General features: G+C 39.9%; 1 long non-coding RNA gene across 6 annotated transcripts; it reads left to right on the top strand.

The window, feature by feature from the left end:
- The first annotated feature begins 11,222 nt into the window (after positions 1–11,222).
- LOC116263322 (uncharacterized) lies at positions 11,223–17,978 on the top strand. 6 transcript variants are annotated; one of them, XR_007574366.1, is made up of 10 exons: positions 11,223–11,491; positions 11,604–11,918; positions 12,948–13,038; positions 14,381–15,666; positions 15,785–15,922; positions 16,633–16,723; positions 16,810–16,971; positions 17,053–17,127; positions 17,335–17,445; positions 17,514–17,978. It is a non-coding gene; the product is annotated as an uncharacterized LOC116263322 (long non-coding RNA). The 6 variants fall into 6 exon arrangements; XR_007574363.1 differs by having other exon boundaries at positions 11,584–11,918; XR_007574364.1 differs by lacking the exon at positions 11,604–11,918.
- The last annotated feature ends 875 nt before the right edge of the window (positions 17,979–18,853 follow it).

The raw sequence follows: 18,853 nt of genomic DNA, 5'->3' as shown, positions 1-18,853 counted from the left end.
CACTGGGTTTGCTGCAAGAGTAATGAGAGCAACATCTCTCCCTCTCTCTCTCTCTTTCATATGTGTATATTCATGAGTAGTTCATGATATGCTGGGTGCAGTATTTATGGAGAAGATACTGAGGGTGCATCCACGGGTGAAGCACTTGTAACTACTAATGCGTGCCCTTGATGTCAAATCTGCCAAACATCACTTCGACACCCAGGTAAGAGATTGGAATGTGAACGGGTTACGTTAGATCCAAAGCAATTGGAATAGAGTGTATATATATATATATGTGGTTTGTTTGTTAAAGGAAAGGGTTTTGTCTTGGTTGTTCTGGGTGAAATGGGAATCATTAGTGATAGGGTTGCCTCCAACCCTCTTCCCCATTTTTTGTAATTAAAACATGGAATGTGATATAGTGATTGCAAATGTTAGAAATTGTATATGTGATTATTGTATTGTCCTACTAAGAGACTTGATGGATTGATGCCCTGGTTTTGGCATGTTAGAAGTTAGAACTTATTAGTGGTACTCCTGATGTAGAATGATTGGCATATGGAGTGTATGTCTTTGGGAACAGATGGGCAATCAGAGAAAGTGAACCTTATTGAACTTGGTCCTGAACGTGGAACTCTCTTGACTGATATTGTCTGTGTACCATATCATGCCGTAATTTTCTTCTATTTGGTTCAGCATAGAATGACGTTTCGGTTTGTTTTAATAGCATGCATCATCTCAGAAGAGGTAAACCCTTTTCGAGAAACGTTCTCTCTCCTAGGGCAGAGGCGATCTTGATACGTTGGAGGGGGCAGCTGCCGGCCGCAGTGGGCCTCTGGCCCAGCAGACGCCCCCGAAGATGGGAGAACCAGATGTAAGCGGAGAACCCATGGATGAGGGTGGTACTGCAGATGGTGCTGCTGGAGGATTGCAAGGAGCAAAGGTAAAGCTGTCGGATAAACTTTCTGAATGGGTGATATCCTCCATAGGGGGCTCAAGGCAAAGACAGGGCAGAGGCGACCCTGAAACGTTGGAAGGAGGAGTTGCTGGCTGCAGTGGGCCTCTGGCCCAGCAGACGCTCCCGAGGATGGGAGAACCAGCTGAAAGCGGAGAACCCATGATTTTGGGTGATAGTGAAGATGGTGCTGCTAGAGGTAAGGATCTGCCTTCTCCTTCCAGTCCGAAAATGGGGAAATGGTGGGCGGATATTGTGGATGGAGATAGCCTCCAGACAGAGATGAACATGCCCCCGCTGGAGAAGAAAGAGGTGGCAAAGAAGAAACGCCTGGTTATCTCTCAACAATCATATGAAGTCATATGCCAGCCGTTCCGCTTCAGCGCCATAGCAACTCTAGTGGGAGGGGCTGGGAAAGGTCGGCTCGACTATAGCTTCATCTTTGCGGGCCTTCGCAGCTTATGGCCTGGTATCACAGACCTTAAGTTCACCTCCGTTGGGAAAGGTATGTTCCTTCTCCGCACAACTTCTGAAGCTAATTTGAAATTCATTTTGTCGCCTGATCGATGGTTTGTGGGAGGAAGACTGCTTATTGCTAACCAATGGCATCCTGGAATGCCTATGCGGATTGAGAGTTCCAATCGTGTCCGAATTTGGATTCGCTTGCCTGAACCTGCCAGTGGAATGGTGGAATCCTCGGGTGTTCACGGATATTGCTGATTTAATAGGTGGTACATTCGTGGAAGCTGACGAATATACTAGGCACCTCCACCGGTTTGGTTTTGCCCGCGTAAAAATCGACATCCCGCTTGGGTTTAGGCCAACACCAGAAATTGAACTAGAAGAGAAATTGAACTAGAAGTAACAGGTGGTAAAACTTTTGTTCAATCTATTGAATACGAAACTAAGGTCAAGTACTGTCATAAATGTGGATCCACAACCCACTTTGATGACCCACTTTGATGGCTCCTGCATGATGAAAGAGGCTCCCAAGGAAGGGGACAAGAGCACCCTTAATGCCTGCAACAAGTTAGAACTCCCAAGAGGATCCCAATCCTTTAAAGGAAAACCAGACTCTCACCCGGAACACAACAAGTTTGAAGCTCTCTCAAATATGGTGGAGGGGACAGAGGTTGAGGAAAGGAATCTGAAACAGATGGTAATCGTTCAGGCACACAAGACATACAGAGTAGAAGTAAGGGCGCGACAGGTCCTCAACAAAACCCAATGCAATTGGAAAGCGAAAGCATACATCAACAAAACCCAATGCAATTGGAAAGCGAAAGCATACAGGGACCCTCTCAGGCTTTACCCGATACAAGGAGTCATTCTAAATCCATGAAATCTCCCATCAATGCCCAATTGGCTGACAAGGCCAAGAAAAGAACACTCAAGCATAAGGAAGTTGTTGGAGCCAAGAAGCGAACCAGTCCTCCCACCGTGAGTGACAATTCTGAGACGGTCGAAAGGAGGACTAAAGAGGATGAGAACCTAACTATGGCAGGGTTAGTCCAGGGCCAACAGGAGGGTCCTTCCTTTGAGGACATGGAAATGGGTTTCGAGAGAAGTAAGGATGGGGCATGAAACTCCTTGCCCATGAAGATCCTATCTTGGAACGTCCGCGGGCTGGCCTCTACTCCAGCCCAACATGAGTTCTTAAGTACTCTTAGGTCTACTAAGTCTTCCATTGCTTTTGCTATTGATTCCAAGCTTAACGCGGAACAGCTTCAGAAGTTTCGGTTCAAGATTCCAGACTATTGTCAAATCTCCAACATCCATCTTTCGGGACCCTAGGCGCGCATCATTGGCCTCTGGGATCCGACGGTAGTGACTCTCCAAAACTGGTATGCTCATCCCCATTGGATTGTCGCCCAGTTTTATATCCCCTCAACTGGTCAAACTTTTGTTGTTTTTGGGGTTTATACACACTGATTTTAGAATAAGGAAGACCATGTTCCCTATCCTTCTTGATACTTTGAACCGGTGCAGTGAGGCTATTATATGTATGGGCGACTTTAACGCAGTGCTAAACAGCAATGAAAAAACTAGGAGGGCCCCGCCACTCTACGCCTGCATTGCCTTATCAAACTTTGTCACCTCATCGGCGTTAACTGAAGTTTCTTGCCAAGATAAGAAATTCACTTGGACTAACCAGGTGGGCAAAGATAATGTGATGTCCAAGAAGATCGATGTTATGTTTCCAAAGAATGGGTGGACGATCCAGAATTGTTGCTGCAATTGGAAGTGCTCCCTAGGACAATATCTGATGCTCTGCATTTCAAAGCGTAGGTACTCAACTTGGGGACGTACCCCATTTCGGCATTTTCAATACTGGATGAACATGGCAGGGTACAAAAACCAAGTTGATTCTGCATGGACAGTGGACATTAGAGGCTGCGCAATGATTAAACTCATTTACAAACTAGAGGCCACCAGGGACAAGTTAAAGATGTGGTGCAAAGGTGGAGCCAATGATCTATCCCCCTATATTGCCGATATCAAATCTAAACTTAAATACCTACAATCTCAGATTGAAAGTGGCCACTTTCAGGCGATAGAGGAAGAGTGCAACCTCAAGCGACAACTTTCGGTGCTCCTGCACCTAGAAGAACGCCTTTGGCGCCAAAAATCCAGAATCAAATGGATCAAGGATGGAGACCTCAACACCAAATTCTTCCAAGGAATCGCTAATGGAGGCGAAGGAACAAGATCGACATTATCTCCCATGGGGTCAGCTCCTAACAAACATGCCTGATATATTCTAAGCTTGCACAGACTTCTTTTCATCTTTTAGCGAATGTTCAGGGTGATGGGTGCCTACCGCATTCTCTCGCTCCAGGCCCTACTGTGTCTCTAGAGGAGAATGCTGACCTATTGAAACCTATCACTACAGAAGAAATTCAGTGGGCAGTAATGGAGGCAGATAAGGATTCCGCGTCGGGCCCAGATGGGTTTGGTAATAATTTCTTCCAGTCCAATTGGAATACTGTGAAGGAGGCCGTTTCTGCGGCTATCACTGGGTTTTTTCATTCCGGCAAGCTGGTTAAATCCATTAACAGGACTCACATCATCTTGCTGCCAAGGAGCAAGGAGCTAAGCAGTTGGACAAATTTCGCCCTATATCCCTCTGTACTAGCACGATGAAATTTATTACCAGGATCATGGTCCAGCGCATGCGGCCAATCCTCAACAGGATCATATCCAATAATCAAAGTGCCTTCCTACAGGGAAGATGCATCCAAGACAGCTTTCTTCTCAGCCAGGAAATTGTTCATGTTTTCCAAAATAAAGAACCAAGGTGTTATGTTTGCAAGCAAGCGAGTGAAGATATTTCACACCTTTTTTTTGAATGCAAGGGTGCTAGACCCATTTGGGCTTGCATCTATGGCAAGTTTGGGCGTACTGCTCCATGGCATTGGAGCCCTCAATTCTTAAAGCAAGGACTCATCAGGTGGCACAAGCAAGGCTTCAAAGACAAAACCTTGGATAAATGCTGGAAAGACAGTTTCCATTTGGGGATTTGGTTCATTTGGAAAACGCGCAACCAGTTTAAGCATAGCGGAGATATTCCTATAGGCAATGTGGCCAAAATTTTCTGGTCACACTGCTGCGATCATTGGTGGACGTATCAATGGAACAAAACTGGTTATGCACAGGGATCTTGTGGAGCAATGGAGCAAACCGAGCAGATACATGGGTGGAAATCAGCATTACCTCCCTGTTTATGGCTGGTAGAAAAGGGGTCGCAGGCCTCATTAGAGACACAGCGGGCCGGTTTCGCCACGGTCTAGCTTGCTGGTTTGGCAACATGTCTGAATGGTGGGAGACCGAGATACTTATGGAATGCATCGGGTACCTGGTTAACTGAGAAGATAATCAAGGGCGTATCTATATACTGGCCAATAGTGGCGATTGGAAGCAGCAATTCCGCAGTACCCTAACAGGCAGGCGCAACACTGACACTAACTCTATGTTCAGCAGTCTTCTCAATAGGATTGTTTTTTGCAGGAGATGGCCTCTCGTTGAAGCCACCAACCTTTTGATGTCCATTCCGGACAATGGCATGTATACCAGATGGAATCCCATAGATGACATGTGGGATCCACTTAAAGAAACCAATCATAGATGATGAGGTCCTTCTGGACCAATTTTTGTTGTATATACCTCTTATTTTGTTGAAATAAAAGGATGGGGGCCTAACCCCCAAGCAGCCGTTGTCCGGAATAGCATGCATCATTAGCTGTTTACTGTCTTGCAAACTTTTTGTTTTGAAGAAGGCCTGAGACAACAAAAGCTTGATTGGTATGTTTTGTGATGTCAAGTTTTTGTGCTTGCCATGCCATATCCCATGTAACCAGGCCTACGTGCTTTTGATATGCTTCTTTGTGGGCTTTATTTTTTTAGGTTAAATCATTTGATTGTTTATCTCATAGTGAAAAAGTTTCCTTTTAGAGATTTTCCCCTCTTTTGAACCATAAGAGTTCTACAAGGGCCTCGTCACATCTACAGTGCACATGGAACTACTAATCTATGCATATATGCCAAATTGCAAAATTGGACTTTCTGAATGCATCTCTTTATGTAAGAATGTTGAATTCAAGTTAAATTGGTGACTTTTGCCCTTTCGACCAAAAAATCCCATCTTTTCAGCATGCGGATGCGCTGGTCTTTCAAGTGGTGAGTATTCTCTGTTATCATCCACGTATTGTTCGGCTAGTTTGCATTTCTACATGTTAATATTGAGACAATGTTAATAGGTAGGTACTTACGGACTTCCTTCGATCGACAATGAAAAAGTAAACATTAGAACATGGGATCTAGGTAAATCTAGAATATATAAACATTTCAAGAAAACCCAAAATGGTTTTATACCTCCTAAAGGGTCCAACCATGGGTGGAAACCTAGTCCTTTTTCCAATATTGTTTTTGGATCATCATAAATTTAATTTTGCAGGACGTACCGTCGAAATTGCTTGGGAATGGAAGGAATCTGAATACTTAGGTGGTGAGTTTATTCCTGTTGGTGGTATTGCTTACTACATACAGCACCATCAAGGTGATTATTTTGTTTATTCATTCCCATGCATTTAAGTGATGTGTTTCGGTGCTGTTTTACCTATGTTTCTCCAAGCAATATTATTCAAATCTAATAACATGAAGATGCAATATGGCAGCCAATACATTCCATGCTCTTTTCTTTATTGTTTTTATGCTATTAGCAATGTTATCACTGGCGTATCGTATCGCGTATCGGTCAGGCCGACCTATACGCCGTATCGTAACGTATCGTAAATGTATCGTAACGTATCGTAAAATTAATTTTTAATTTGTAAAAAATATTAAAAAATTATAAAAAATAGAAAAAATCAGAAAAAAATTAAATAAATTCGAAAAAACAAGAAAAAATCAAGAAAAATGTATTTAAAGGAACATTCATCATTCATGTATATGAAGTATGAACTATGAAGTATGAATATGAACAACACATTCCAAAATAAGAAATCAGACATTCAAAAATCAAAATAACATACTAAGCAGCCAAAGAGTATTCGATTACATCACAATTCATAAGTTCAGAAGTCAAAACATATAGACATAGTTATCATCTTTCATGATCCAAAAAGCCCTCTTTCTCCAAGCTTTCCACTGTGCCCTCTACGAGAAAGAAAGCTATCTCACGGGCAAAACTTAAAGCAAATGAGGAAAATCTCTTCCTCCCACGTCTCTTGCAATGTTTAGAAACAAGAAGAGAGAGAGAGAGGAGCATATCTTTTGAAATAAAATGAAAAAAAGGGGCCATCGGACCCTTTTGCCATTTTTCCCCCGTATCGTACGATACGGGGGTGTATCGACCGTATCGTACGATACAGTGCCCGTATCGTACGATATGGGCGATACGTCTACGATACACCTCCGTATCGTGTATTGTAGGCGTGTCGTATCGTTTTTGTTGATACAGACGATACGTATCGTACGATACGCGTCCGTATCGTACGATACGGATAACATTGGCTATTAGCATTTGCACTACTCTGAAAGACTTGGATAGAAGTATCTCGCTCCTCTGCTAGGGATGTTGGCAGGCAGTTGATGGTGAAGACTGAAGAGTTTTTTTCTTTGATATTTCTCATTTATGCCAACTTTTGTTAGTCTCCAGTGAGCCTTTTCTTTTGTTTGTTTGTTTGCCTTTTTCTTGCTTTGTGTTTTTTTTTCCTGGGATATAGACACACTGGGGTTAGGTACATATAAGACTGAGGTTTGTTTGCTGAGATCTTGCACTCTTGACTGCCATCAATTGCTTACAAGAGTTTGGTCGTTATGGTGTCCTGACCGTCTGATTTAAAGTTCTTGGTTCAAAGTTTCCGTGGCTACAGGAAAACATGAAATAAAATTATCCCTGTCAGGACAAATGATTTGTCAACAATGTTTCTGCATGGGAGTTTCATACAGAGGCCAACTGATTTGCTTAGCATCCTATAAAATTTGGCAACCCTGCTCTAAAGTTAAGCTAAGGTAAGCTTTGCTGGTGAGTGACATTAAGGCTGTCTTTGATTGCCTGGAAATGGTTGGAGCAGTTCTGATTTTGGGTATGCCTGGCTGAAAGGGCCCATCTTACTATGGAGGTCATTAGTGATTTTGGGCTGGTTGGTCGTGAATTAATGGTGTGGTTGGTATCAATTAGTTCGAGATCAGATTATGGTCTCACTTTACTACTTGGTTGAAGTGACTCACTTTACTACTTGGTTAAAGTAACGTCTATCTATCTATCTTTTAATTCCTTAACGCCCCGTTGATTCACTGATCTGTCCTGAAATTAAAGGGACCCTCCTTGAAGTTTGTCCCTTCTCAAATTAGAGATACCATATGTCGAACCTTTGGGAATCCAATTAAATAATCAGATTGAGCTGGGGTTTTTTAAGCTATGCTTGGAGCTACAATGTTTGGAGTTGGGGCGTTGACCTTATATTTCCTATTAAAAAAAATGTGCAGGGAGAAAAAGACACGACAAAAGTTCCAAATCCTAACAATGGGCTCTTCCCATATTCCAAAAGATAGATGCTGTTTTATCAGCCTTCGTATAATTTTGAACCTACAGAGGCCTAAAGAGGCCGAACACCAAGCTCATTAAGAAGGTAAACACTCCAGCTCCAACATGGTGGCACTGAATATGGATGCTGATGAACATGATCATTTAGGTGATGAACATGATCATGTAGGAAACAAAAGTTAAACGCTCACCAGCTCCACACCTTCTATTTCTTTAAATAATACCATGCTGGTGCACACATTTGCTTAATGAGCTTGGTGTTGACCTTTTTCTCTCTTTCTGTCAAATCCTTTTAAAAATTATAGGCATCTCTCTTTTGGAATATGGGAAGAGCCCGTGGAGGGTTCTCTTATTAGGATCCAAAATTGGGTTTTCTCTCATGTCCGCACTTCCTGCTGTTGGTTTACCTAATGAGGGAGAGGGGAAGGAGACAATCCAAGGAAAATGGAAAGCTTATGGACAATGTGAATGCCTGGAAAAAGCCGCTTACTTGTCTTCTGCATCGTCCTACAACTTAAAGTCTCAACAGGTAGGATCTGATCATGCCAAGAGAGTACGTTTCAGGGAATTGAACTCTCTTCTTCAGTTCAGACGGGAATCATGCTGCCAAGGGTGCCTTTCTATGAAGACTTCTCCAAGGGAACTGTTGTGATATTTCTGTGTGGTAAGGTATGAGCAAAAAACAAAAGCACGGAAAAAGAAAAACTGTTTTTGTTATGCATTGTTGCTGTGAACGGCATCAAATTCTTGCATTCTTGCTTAGGTAACACGCTACTCCCACTCTGAAGTGTTGTCACATGCTGTTGTTCATTCCAAGAGAGCATTTGGTTTATCAGATACAGGAGGATTCACTGGCTCTGGCAATTTATTGTTACTGCAGATTCCTAGATTGGCTGTATGGTGGCTTGGTTCTGTTTTCCTTCATATGTTGTTATGACTGCCTTTGCATCTGTTGATGCTCTCTCAACATGTTTTCTGACGTTACACCCAGTAGTGACTCCTGAAAATAGGAAAGAAACAGGCAAGGTCATTTTTTCAAGGTCCTTACGGCTTTGCGATTGTTTCTTATAATGTCTACTAGTTTCATTTACCAAGTGATAGGTGAACCTTTAATATATAATTAAAAGTTATCCATGCAACTTAAGCTGCCCTCATTATTAGTGCACATAGTCCATACCTGTAATATATCTGTTTGTGTATGTGCGTGTGTGTGTGTGAATGGGCTTCTGTCTCTTAATTGTCCTCAATGTTAAGGATTCACATGTATTTTTTTCGCTTCCTAAACATTTAGCTGTGAATTATTTAATATCAGTATTTTACTAACGAAAGCATGTTCTCGATTGTACTAATTTAACTAAAATATCTGATTTCGTAATCATGATTTTAGACTTTTAGTACTATATAAGTTGTTTTCTCTGTTAGAAAGTAAGCATCATCTAAAATCTAAGGCATGTTTTACACATTTGTAAAATTGGTTAAATGATATCTGGAAAAATCTGCTCTTTAGGCTGCTTAGCTGTTAGTTAATCGGATGAAGACATTTAGAATGTACATGCTGCGCAGCCACATGGTCACTTAAGCCTTTTGTCTGTCATTTGGGAATTTCTGGCCGCTGCAGTTATGATTATGAATTTTGATTGCCTCTGGATCTATGTTTGCCAATGCTTCCTATTCTAGTGATTCCACTCTTTCCCCCATATCACTTCACAGAGACAGTCATGCCTTTACTTTGTTAATTTATTGCTGTAAATTATTTTTTATTTAATTTTCTGTTTCATCGATTTGTTTACATGGCTTATTCCTACTGAAAACTTTTGTTACACTGATCCGTATATCAAACCTGTCCATGAGATGAACTCAACCTTGATGCAACCAGTTTCATGCCTTTTTGGGTGAAGAATCCTGATTATGACTGAGTTGACTTTTCATGAATTTCACATTCTGCTTACTTACTTGTGGGTTGCCTTCTCTTGCATCTTTCTAAAAGAACCTAAAATTTTCTGCTTTTGGCTCCTACATTGATAAGTTCGTGTGGTAGCTGTCGATTTAGTAGCTTTGGTCTTGCTGGATTGTCATTTTATATAGATGAAGAGTTGTTCGGTGAACTATATCCAAGTACAGTTTCAGCCCTTTCCTGCATATTGGTTGAACATGTTTATTAGTGATGTCTGGTTTTAAATGGATAAGGTGGAAACTCAAACTTGGCATTTATCCACTAAATTCAAGAAAGTACTTTGTGTTCTAATGTTTTTATGCAACTTCTGCATGCAATATGCAATATCATAAGACGGACAGCAAGACCAATATTTGATAAATATGTTGGAAAGTTTCATATCGAACCTTGCTGGGAGATAGGGAATCTTAATTTTAATTATCTTTCCTTTGCCTTTTTGTTTGTAATCCTTTTAATATTCTTGGGAGAAGAAATGACCCAAACGCTAGATCATGTTGTTTATAGCATCACTGGATTCTGGCATTTACGTTTTATAAGATATGGGATGATTTGATGTTTGTATTACTTCTGTCATGATATCTTACAACTATGAAACGGTTAAAGAATGTTTACAACAAAAGTACTGTTAACGGGATACACAATTCTTGTAGTTTGAATTAAATGTGCCAAAATGATGTGGCTGGCTAATGTTTTCTAAACATTTTAGCAGCATTTGAACGAAAACAATAATTTTAAACATTAAGTACAAAAATCATGTGGTGTTATCCAAGTCCTATATTAGAAAATATTGTTATTTCCCAGCTAATACAACTACATTTTGAACTTGGATCGACAGGGGAATTGGAAATATGTAGAGCCAAAACTGTCAAAACTGCTAAACCGCATCTGATCCATGGATTGACCCGATCTTTAAGTCTATTTAAGGATAAAAAAAGGAATTTATAGGTAGAGCATTTGCTCTTTCATGGGCAAATAAATGACATCTATACTCCCCCACCCCACCGCCCCCTACTATAGAAAGGTCCAAGAACAATTCTGAAAAATGAGGGAGGAGTCTAAGTTATTCCAATATGAATTTCATTTACCAAGGTTGAGACCAAGTTAAACTGAATAATATAACTTAAATCTGATCACATATTGTCAATTCCATATGGAGCTTCGGATCCAGATTTAAATGGCATTATCTGGATTTCAAATCTAGGGAGTGGCACATTACTCGCCAAAATGTTGACCGTGTATCGATTGCCTCCGTTTCTTGCTTGGGGGCGGGGAATTACCCGGGAGACGCTTTTAAATTTTCGAAAGTTATAATCAAGAAGTTCAAGAAACACAACTTCTCAACCGTCACCGTTGAAGGCCGTCTTTTTTCCCGCCGAGTGCTATCGGAGGAGGGGAAATCTGAGGGAAAGCACCCTCTCTCGCTCTCTCTCGATGGGAGCGAGGCTGGATCCTCGATGGTGCCGAGAATGGAGGAGGATGCAGATTGCGTGCCTGGGTTGCCACAGTTCATCCTTTACAATTCGCTACTTGCCTCTGATGGTGGAGTAAGACTGTAAGTTTCCTCCCTCCTCCATTCGCTCGTTCTGTTTTTCTGGTTTGGGAAAATTTTTGATCCACAAGAACAATGATCGCTATGACCGGAAGGGAACGGGGGCATCTAAAAGGTCGAGAGACAAAGGAGCCAAGTGGTGACACTGCAATAATTCGCGAGATTTTTTGCGTTTCAAGCGAGTCACGAATATTTCACGGAATCAAAGCGTTCGAGGGGGCGACGGGAGAGAGAGGTTTTCGAGAGGGTTTGGGAGAGATTGCCGTCATCCTCCGAAACCGCCACATCTTTGCACATCTCGTCCTCTGCTGGGCCAACTTCCTCAACCTCATCACCGCCGGTGACAACATCTCATCGCACCACCACGTTTCCTGGTTCATGGTTTGGGGAATCGTTCCCAATATCCGCACAAGCACAAGCGCATGTTAGGGTGAGCAATTTTTTCTATAAGAAATGTAATTTCCTATTTTCATCTAATCTCTCCCCATTTTGTTATCTCGCGCTCGGTACTTTTCCTGATCTCTCTCTCTCTATCTCTCCTGCTTCTTTTCTAGTACGTTCTCTCGATCTCCATTAACGTTCAATCTCCTCTTTCATCTCTCGATCTCGATCTGTCCCTTTCTTTATTTTTTGTCTACCGATTGGGGATTTATGTACACCTCTCTCACTCTCCGGTTCCCTCTCTCCCTCGATTGGCCATTCTGACTGTTTTAGTTCAATATCCTCTTTGATCTCTATATCTCGATTTGTCTCTTTCTTTGTTTTTTGTCTACCGATTGGCGATTTATGTACACCTCTCTCACTCTCCGACTCCCTCTCTCTCTCGATTGGCCATTCTGACTGTTTTTCGTTCAGTCTCCTCTTTGATCTCTCGATCTGTCCCTTTCTTTATATTTTGTCTACCGATTGGCGATTTCTGTACATCTCTCTTACTCTCCGGTTCCCTCTCTACCTTGATTGGCCATTCTTATTGTTTTTCTCTTGATCTGTGTCTCTTGGTCTTGACCTCTAGCTGACTATCCATCTATCAACATTGTTGTCGCTACTTGCTTCACTTGCCCGCTGTTTGCCCTAAGCATAGGAGAAATTTCATTTCCCAAGCTAATTGAGCGAAATTTCAAGTTAATTGATCATTCTTGCTTTCCTCGCTCACCATCTGCCCTAAGCATAGGAGAATTTTCATTTGTCAGACTGATTCAGTAATTATTCTCTCTTTCTCTATCTCTTCTAGTTCTAGGTTTGATTTTTGTGAAACTGTGTTCTCTTCTTGGGGTATGAAACGATAGGAGTATTATGGATGTGGATGCTGTGCCTGCTTAAGCCGAAACCTTTTTAGGTCGAGTTAAAGAATCCGTATTTCTTGGCAGCTGTTTACGCCATTCGCCATCAAGCATCTGTTTAGTTTTCATGTTGAAATTCGGACAAACCTAATCTAGATATTGATTTTTCATGTTTGCAGACTTCACTACATGGGAGTTGCCCTGGAATAAAAGGTGAAAACGGGGTCATGGGCAAGTATGCTGCTGGTGGAGAGCTCAAACCACCAGTCGGTTAGTGAAGTTCATGTTTTGTCGGCTTTTGGGTTCCATCATGTGTGATCTTTTATTCTTTTCTCCATTTTGCTTCACTAATGTCGCTAAAACGGGTGTCTTTTTTGCTTTAAATATTTGTCTTTTGAATTTATTCTACAAATAGAATATCTTAAAATATTCAAAGTCAATGTGGGAGACTTAGTTTTTTTTTTTTCTCTTTTCTACTTTTTGTTGTTCAACTATGTGGACCAGGCCCTTTTACCAGGAGTTAGAAGTGGTTGGGGCCGATCCACAAACTAACGACTTCCTTACATTAAATCAACTGAATCTAAACTTGGTAAATAAGTTTTTGGGGACAGATGCCTTATAAATTATAATGCATATTCATTAGCACAACAATTTGTAGATTTCCATATCAATGATTTATGTAATTATGTTTTGCACTGTTATATCATTTTCTCTTAATTTTTGATAAATTCATATGTTGATTCAATTGCCATAAAAGTCGTTCATACATCACTATCTCTGGAACGCTAGTACAATGCAAAGTCTTGAATGTGGTGCTCTCAGTAGACCAAATAAGCATGTTTCTCCTGAAATGAGATCTAAAACATCATATCAGAAATTCGCATGTTTTTTTGCCACTGGTACTGCCTATAATGATGACTCAGTATGCAATGGTTGTATGCGTGTGCCAAATTTTTTTCATTGCATGATCATTTTCGAGTCATGCAAGCAAACATTTTAAAATACAATTTTTCTAAAGATTTTTTAACAAGAATAAATTATTAAATGTAAAGATAGCAAGTCCAGCTCATGTGCAACCAAATATGAGACTACTGTAAAACCAGGTCCAGTATGTACCAATAAAACAGATGAAAGATCTATACGACCCTCCTCTTTGTTGGTCAACAGGAAGCTTCCAAGATGTGTTCCCAAGAGGGAAAAATGTGTAAAGAAACTATCCTCTATATCATTTAGCGGGTCCTTGATGAACAAGAAACACATTTCAAGGTGTACTTCGTTGGAGAAATTTGTGTCATAAATATACCTATGCATAAAACACTGAGAAAGATTTCTTGAAATATTTTTCTTCTTCACTATGAGATTGGTAAGGTTTTTCCATGTCTTTCTTGTCCCCATAAAAATATCCATTTTTTTTTCTTGAAAAAAGTCAACCACCTACACTTGAAAAGTTCTTTTTCCATTTTCTTCCCATCAAATTCATCAAGATTCACTAAATCAACTTGGTACATCAACACAAATAGAATGATCACCAGCATTCTATTTTGTGCACTTAAGATTTATTTTGTTCCTCTGCAAATATCTTGTGCACTTAGTGATTTTTTGTTTTCTACAGACTAACTCAGTGACTGTTACCTAGCTTGTGCATCTTAACGCACCTCCTGGTAACCTGGCATTTGATGGGTTCACTGGTGCGACTCAAGGTAAGACAGTTGAAATGACAACCAAATGCTCTGTGCGTTTACAAAGGGAAGTTTGTCTATTTTGCAAAAAACTGCCTGCATAATGATTTAGTACGTTTCTTTTCCAAATGAAAGAACTTGGGGATAACACCAATTATCTATTTGCAAAGAACTGGTTTATGTTACTGGAAGCTGTACATGCTTCGGAATGGGAGGCAATGCATGGACTATAACTTACATGTGTGAACGGGGGGGGGGGGGTGATTTGCCTTTGCCATGGTGGGCATGTTGTGTAGATTTCATGGGCATAGAGAGAGTGTGTTTTTCTTATTTTTTCTTTACTTGATCTTTTTATTTCAACGAAACAACTGCAAGCTTGTTTCCAATAAATCTGTCCCTTGGGGAACATAAGATGAGGCTATCCTCCAAGAGTTTACTAGATTTGGTTGTTCACAGGTTTAAAAGCAATCTTTGTAGGAATCTCGTTATTGTAGGATATGGTTGTCAAATGTCTTGTTTTGCCTAATCATAAATCATTGGCATTTTGGATGTACATGAAGTTCATCCAACTCTTTGTAGGCACTGGGGGCCAAATTAGAGCTCTATAGATGAGGCTGTTGTCAGGCTTGAATGTGCCAATGAATGGACCAACATGTGGCTACTTAGCAATGGCTTGTCTATTAGCCCTGCTTTTAGTCTCCCTAGAGTATTATGCATACATTCTTTCAGTTGGCATGTGCTGTTGCATGTAAGTTTCAGTTGATCAAGAATATATATATTCTTGATGGGTGGTGAATCCTGCAAATGCTCCTTCAGTTGTTGGCAAGCTTTTAGACGATGAGTGTCCTGAAGATTTTATCAAAGGCCTTATACTCTTGGTTTCTTCTTTTCTTCATGTTAAGACCCTTGTAGGTAAGTCGAGAAGAGGTAATTCTTCTCTCTCTCTCTCTCTCAATATTTGAATGTTTACATTTGCAAGATCAACCCAGCTAAAATCTTGCCGCTTTTTGATGAACCCGCTTACATGGCCCGGGTAACAGGTCATTATATTGGGTGATATTTGCGGGAGGGAAATTCTTTCAAGTCTGTGATGGACGTTTGGAAATTGAAATCATGCAGGAAGTGGTGTTTGAAGCATGGAAAAGTTGCAAGGAGATGGTGTTGAAGGAGTTCTTGCATGCACATGGTCATGTGGGTGGTTCTCCATTGGAGTGTTCCGGTATAGTTACTTTCTCTACAAGCTTTCTTTATTCTATCCTTTTTTATTCTGCTTTGTTATGGATATATGTTGATACATCAATTTCGTTGATTCTTGGTTTGGCTGTTTAATTTGATAGAAGCTTTTCCAAGAATTGGTCATTTGAGAGTGAAAAGTAGAGGGATTGTTCTCACTCTGAAAGGACCATGATTAGATCTGGACCCATGAAGATGATAGAAGGCAAAATAGAATATGGATTCAGAAAATTCAAGCACATGTACGTCTTATTTCTTTTCTGCTTCTCTCACATTTTACTCTTGAAATATGATGAGTGTTGCCTGTTCTGAATTGCTTACCATTTGTAGTTTCCAATGATGATGAAATTAGCACAATTGGTATAGGCTTTTAAATGGAGGTAAACATCAAATGACACAGAAGTGATCACTTTTGCATGGTTTTGGTTCTTCTCCATTTATAATTTTATTGCTATTCCCGAATATTCAGGTTTGCCATAGCTAATCCATAGGAAATAGAAAAAGTGTTGAATGTCAGTGGAAGGTAGACTTGGAACTAAGTTGTTGTGACACTTTGGATCATCTTTTCAATATGTGGATTACCGAAACCTGGGGTTTACTCTCTCTCTCCCTTTATGTACATATCTATGTATATGTACGATGGTTATTTTTGGTAGATATTTACTTGAGCAAAAAGCTTCTTTGAAGAAAAGGCAAATCACAAACTAGTAACGTGCAAATATCTCCTCTTATTACTGTACCATAAAAATGTACAAGTGGATGAAGAGTTTCCCTTTTATATATAAAGATCCTTGTCAGTTGACAAACATAGTGAAGTGGTCTTTTATATGTTGTTTGTGCCGTTACATCTAATTGCTGGAGTTAATTTTGTTGTTCAATTAATCTCTTTTTCCCACATTGATTTCAATTTTTTAAACTGCAATCCTTGATTCATGCCACCCATCTAATTCAGGTTTACTGCTTACAAAATCCGATATGATGATGTTGATCTTCTGGCAATTCGTTAGAACGAGGAAGGAGAGTACAGCGGCCTGGAGCATCAGGTAATTTTGTTGAGCAATGCCAATCTCTTGTTCTTCTATTGCCCTCTTTTTCGAGCTTTTCAGTTAGTTTTTTCTTTTGTAATCAGGTTGTTAGAGGTGTTGTTGAAAGTCTCAAAATCATTACCAGACAAGCTAGTCTGACATTTGCAGAATATGCTTTCCACTATGGTAAAACCCATGGAAGAAAAAAAGTTTCCCCCATACACAAAGCCAGCAATAGGAGGAAGACTGATGGACTTTTTCTTAAGGTACATTTATATTTGCTTTCCATTTCGAGATGATGATTTCTCTCTTGACCTCACTTAGCTTTCCATTCTCTTTGGTTGCAGTGCTACCGAGAGGTAGCAGAAAAGTATCCAGAGATCAATTATGAGGAAGTCACCATTGATAATTGCTGTATGATGGTATGCTATATATGGTTACTAATTCTATGATGATGAAAACAAAAATGTTCATATTCTATTTATACACTGCATATTTGCTTGTTTTTAATCAAGCCATCTCTTAGTTTCTTAAAATTGATTTGCATTGTACCTTAGTTACTCTGAGTTGAGTGGAAACTTTCATTGTGTGGCTTAAATGAACGTTAATTCAGTGATCTGTACGTCCAGCTTGTGAAAAATCCTTCTCTTTTTGATGTGTTGATGATGCGAAACCTTTGTGGAGACATTATGAGTGGATCTTTGTGCCGCATTGATTGGAGGATTGGGTTTGACGCCAAGGTATATATTTTTCAACATTTATCTGCTCCAGAGTTGGAAATATCGGTCTCATTTGTTTCTTTTTTCAGCTGTAATAATGGTGAGGGTGGTATTGCACTGGCTGAAGCTGTGCATGGTTCATGCTGGCAAGGTGAGAACTCTGTACATGTACATGCCTATGCATTAGCCAGCTTCATCTCATCACACTGGTTTTTGTGTCTCGCTGTTGCTACATTTCAAATCTCTACGGAATTAGTTCTTAACTTAGGCTGTCCATGACACCTCACATATTCAGAAGTTGTTTGGCAAGATGAAGTAATTTAATTCTGTGTCTGTCTTATCTTCACCTCTGATTACTACTTTTCACAATCACCTTTGATCGATCATTGCAGCATCAAGAGAGTTTGACTCAACATTCAGAGAGGACCATGTCCAATGTAGTGAGTTTAGGAGTACTGCAGCTCACACAGCTGTTCACAATCAAGGTCATTTAATGTTATCAAGGAATCTTGCAGCTCTTATATCCAATCCAGTCATAGCTTGTTATATCTTTATTCTGGCATTTATGTTCTATTAGGTATGGGATGATTTGATGTTTGTGTTACTTCTGTCATGATACCTTACAACTATAAAACAGGTAAAAGAATATTTACAACAAAAGTTAATCTAGCATCTATGCCTATTAAAAGCAAAATAATGGAAGATTTACATTATTTAGTAAAATGATGAACATCACAAACTGCAAGTGCAAGGGGAGATGCATGTCAAGTGCTTCGTCCACTTGGCTAGGATTTTGGATGTAAGGGCTGCAAGTTGAAGAGGGTCAAGAGCTCGATAAGTGGGTTAATTGAAATGGATGGGCTATTGATTCAATGAATCGGTTGAATTTTTTGTGAATTTAGTTAACTAAGGAATGTGCTTTTAATTTTAGAAAATTATTCAAATAAAAATAGGAAACAAATGTAATAAAAATTTCAAAAAATTAATATGAAATCATACTCACTTTAGAGAAATCAATTTTCAATATATCAGTCGTCTTATAAGAACAAGTAAAAAAAAACAAGCATATCAAATATCTCAACGTATCAAACTACAATGCATTTGTAATCATATTTGAAGTGATTTGAACATATAGGAGATTTCATTTTTCTGTTTGGGTTTCTATCGACTTGGATTCACAACTTTGCCTTTCTTTTTGGGTTTCAAATAGAAAGGTTTTTAGCCATTGGTGAGATTTTGGCTTTTATGATGATCCAAGCTTTGTGTTTGAGCTTGTGCTTTTCCTTTCTCCTTTCTTTTCCTTTTTTGGCAAAAAAACTATAAGGGTTTGTTTGTGCTCTTTTTTTATGGAATGTACATGTGTATTTGTAAAATTGTTCAAATATTGTTTTCTTTTTCTGTTGTAAGTGCATCCTTGGAGATGGGCTAA

The sequence above is a fragment of the Nymphaea colorata genome, chromosome 10 (assembly GCF_008831285.2).
Source record: "Nymphaea colorata isolate Beijing-Zhang1983 chromosome 10, ASM883128v2, whole genome shotgun sequence".
Lineage (NCBI taxonomy): Eukaryota > Viridiplantae > Streptophyta > Magnoliopsida > Nymphaeales > Nymphaeaceae > Nymphaea > Nymphaea colorata.
Note: the sequence above shows the minus strand (reverse complement) of the source record. Positions and strands in the feature narration are given on the sequence as shown.